The 4,451-nt window shown below is 35.9% G+C and overlaps 1 pseudogene; it reads left to right on the forward strand.

Annotated features, from left to right (window-relative positions):
• The first annotated feature begins 1,936 nt into the window (after positions 1-1,936).
• On the forward strand, positions 1,937-4,254 carry LOC114381622 (annotated as a pseudogene).
• The last annotated feature ends 197 nt before the right edge of the window (positions 4,255-4,451 follow it).

The raw sequence follows: 4,451 nt of genomic DNA on the forward strand, positions 1-4,451 counted from the left end.
TTTTATACTTTATTTTCTTAAGAAATATTTAAATCTACAACATATTAATTTTTATTATGATTATAAACAAGATTTTATAATTAAAAAAATAAAAAAAAACCGCCCAAACCACATCGCATAAATTGGTTTGGTTTGGTTTGGTTTGAATTTTATTTTTTAAAAAATCCAAACCGCATGTTAATTTTTTGTTTGGTTTGGACGTAATTTTGAGAAAAAATTGCCCAAACCGTACCGTGAACACCTATATATATATATATATTGTGAATTCTTTGACTTATGGTGCTTATTAGTCAAATGATTAAGAGTACGAATATGTTTGGATGGAGAAATTTAATAGGGTAATTCAATTTTTTAAAGGATTTTAATTACTTTTCAATTAAATAAGATGTTTGGATAAAAATTTGAAAAGAAATTGAAATTTGAGTATTTTGATCAGGGATTTTAGTTAACTTAAATGTTAGCATTTCAAATTCTTTGAGTATTCTCTCTCTTGCAACAGCTTCTCCCGAAAACCTCCGCACTTGTTCAGCTGCCGACGGTGGTTTCTGGTGACTACATCGGAAAAGAAGAAGAAAAAGAAGCTGATGGTGGCGTTGTCGATGCCGCAGGACACGGTCATGGTTGAGTTGAGGCCGAGGGACGATGATGAGAGCGTGGTGGACTTGTTAAGCGAAGGGAGCCTCTCAGGGTGGTCACAATGGCCAAGGCTGTTGCCTCCGGTCAGCAAAGCGACGACATTGGTATTTTGATACGCTTATTGCGCTCCGATTTGCCATCCTCGATGCCACCAAACGTTCGAGATGCCGCCGTTGCCGGTTCTGGCCACCACTGGACTAGTCTTGCTCAGCCTCTGCGACTGTGGCTTGTTGGTGAGTGTTGCTTACTCTTTGATGGAACTGTCACTCTTGTGGTCCCTTTGCTATTTGCGTTTCATGGTATATAGTTATAACTGCTGCCAAGTGAGTTTTGTAAATCTGCTGCCACCAAGCAGTTTTCGAAATTGAAGGAGGAAGTTAGTGATTTTGTTTGTTCTATGCTATATTCTACAGTAACATATGAAAGATTTTGGATAAAAGTTGGAAATATCAATGCATGTTCCTGAATATCAAGGGACCAAACACAAAATTTTAAAAATGAAAGAATTTAAATTGAAGCATTTGAAATTTTCAGAATTTTAAATTCTTTAGAATTTTAAATTTTCTCATCCAAACACACTCTGAGTGATTAATGGTAGTAATTATAAAATTGATATACATGATACTAGAAAATCAACCAATGTGATTTTTTTTAATAAAGAGAAATTAATAATTTTCTTTATACAAAAAAGAATTTAATCTAAGTATCATCCAAAGTACACCTAAGTAGGATTATTATCTATTCAAAAAGTCATTTTAAATAAATATTGACAAATTGTTATGGTGTTACATCTCAAAATTAAAAATATAAATAAATTATTAAAATAATTTCATAATAAAAAAATTTTGGTTATTATAATCTGAAGCAATATTTAGTAAGAATTATTTTTTTACCAATTTGTATTAGGAGGTGTTTGATAAGAAATTTACTAGAAATTACGGATTTTGTGAATCATGATTCTTAGTTTGGTACAAATAATTAAAAATTAGGATTCTAAAAAATATAAATGAATAAAATCTGGTTGATAATATAAAATCTGAAATAAATTGACGATCAATTTAACATAAATATATAATATTCATTCACTTGTTCTAAATAAAAATAGATCCAAATTTTCAGTTGAATTTTTTTGATAAAAAAATATTTTAAATAGAAATAAATCTATCTATAAAATCAATGATAGAATAAAAGATAATAGATTATAATAATAATGTAAACGATAATTTTCTTTATAAAAAAGTGCACCTACCTGCATCTTTTGAAACCTAGATCAGTATCTATGAAAGGTAGGGTGGGTACCATGCTGAGTGTTTCAAGTTTTCGGCCGCCGGCTGTGTATCCTACGTTGTTGCATTGTCCGAGACTCCACCATGTTAATGTTTCCTTATTCTGCTCCCTTTCAAATGGCGCCTCTTCTTCATGTAGATCCCTCGGTATACTACGTGCCATCGACCGTGAATCCGAAGTGCCGGCTCAACAGTTGCACCACGTCCAGAACCAGAAGCTAAAGATTGGCATCATAGGCTTCGGCAAATTTGGGCAGTTCCTGGCCCGAACCTTGGTTCGACAGGGCCACACCGTCTTGGCCCATTCCCGCTCCGACTACACTCACGTCGCACTCGAACTCGGCGTAACATTCTTCGAAAACCCCCACGACGTCTGCGACGAACGCCCCGAAGTCATTTTGCTCTGTTGCTCCATCCTTTCCGCCAGGCACGTGCTCCTCACTCTTCCTCTGCAGCGTTTGGAGCCTGGCACATTGTTCGTCGACGTCCTTTCTGTCAAGGAGTTTCCCAAAAAGCTCTTGCTCGACGTGCTTCCCTCCAATCTCGACATTCTCTGTTCGCACCCCATGTTCGGCCCCGATAGCGCCAGCTGCGGCTGGAGTGGCCGTCGCTTTATGTTCGACAAGGTTCGAATTCGGAACGAGGAGCGGTGCAACAAGTTCCTGGATGTGTTCAAGAGAGAAAGATGCGAAATGGTGGAGATGAGTTGTGAAGATCATGATAAGCTTTCGGCAAAGACGCAGTTCATAACACACACTATCGGTAGGGTTTTGGGGATGTTGGACTTGGAGAAGACTCGTATTTATACTAAGGGGTATGAGTCTCTGTTGAATTTAAAGGAAAACACTGCTAAGGACAGTTTTGATCTCTATTATGGTTTGTTTATTCTTAATAAGAATTCCCCGGACATGTTGGGAAGGTTGTGTTTTGCTTTCCAGGAGTTGAGGAAACAACTCTTGAAAGGGGTGCATGTTGTTGTCAGAGAACACTTGTTTGAGAATCCCGTAACCGCAAAGGTGCAAAATTTACAAGATACTGCATCATTTCATAGGTACTTATTTATTTATTTTACTATCCATCTTAATGTTGTTTAATTAGTACATTGTAGGGACATGAATTTGGTTTTTTGTTGTGATTTCTGTTGATTTTTTTATTATCTGAATTGGCTTAATTTGTTTTCAACTGTGATGAAACTAGCCTCAACTAGGCTAAAAGGCTAAAGAGGTTGCTTAATTACAAGGCAACTGCGAATGTCCAATACAATTACAAATGAGTGCACGAGAATCAAAACCCCTCTTATTTTTGTTTTCTATTTTTTCTCTCTCATTAACTCTGATTTATACTTAATTCTATGTTGAATCTCATTACATACATTCAGTGATGTCAGCGAATACAAGTCGAGCCTTTCAAGTGATTATTCTTATAACAACTTGAAGTTGAAGATTGCAATAGTTGGTTTCGGCAACTTTGGTCAGTTTCTCGCAAAAACTATTGTGCGTCAAGGTCATCAAGTGTTGGCATACTCTAGGTCAGACTACTCTACTGTAGCTAAGGAATTGGGTGTTACTTATTTTCGTAATGCTGATGATCTATGTGCACAACATCCCGAAGTAATTTTACTTTGCACATCAATCCTTTCCACAGAGGGTGTTCTTAAATCATTCCCTTGGCAGAAATTGGAGAGAAGTACCTTGTTTGTTGATGTACTTTCTGTCAAGGAATTTCATAGAAACTTGTTTCTTCAACATTTGCCACTTGATTTTGATGTGCTCTGTACTCATCCCATGTTTGGGCCACAAAGTGCAAAAGATGGATGGAGTGGTTTTCTTTTTGTTTTTGATAAGGTTAGAATAGGAACAGATGAAGCAAGAACATCACGATGTGATCTGTTTCTCAACATTTTTTCTAGTGAAGGGTGTCAACTTGTTGAAATGTCATGTGCTGAACATGATCGGCAAGCAGTTGGATCGCAATTTATCACTCACACTGTAGGAAGAATGTTAGAAAAGCTAGATTTTTTGGAGCCAACGAAAATTGACACAATAGGCTTTGAGTCTTTGTTGAATTTGATGGATAATACTGTTAGAGACAGTTTTGATCTCTACAATGGTTTGTTCTTGTTTAATGAAAACTCCAGGCAACAACTAGAAGAATTTCATCTAGCTTTTGAGTCATTGCAGAATCAACTTTTGGATCATGCGCTTGATAACTTAAAGCAAGTATTAATACTTGAAGAAGAATCCCATGATTAGCCAAAGAGGTCTATATGTTGCCTGAGAGATATGAAGATAGTACATAATCATCTTTTTCTTATATTGTGGACACTAAATGAAATTGATTTTCCAGATTTGCCTCTAATTGATAATGTTGAAGGCCCCTGATTAAGAATGGAGTTCACATGTTCATATTTTTTTGTCCCTTACATAGCTCCCATTGTTAATGACAATAAATATAGACTTGAAAGTTTTTATTTATTTGATTCCCTGCAAAAAAGTCATTACATTTTTTGTGAGTTTGTGACTTTTTATA

Source organism: Glycine soja, chromosome 13, assembly GCF_004193775.1.
Source record: "Glycine soja cultivar W05 chromosome 13, ASM419377v2, whole genome shotgun sequence".
Classification (NCBI taxonomy): Eukaryota; Viridiplantae; Streptophyta; class Magnoliopsida; order Fabales; family Fabaceae; genus Glycine; species Glycine soja.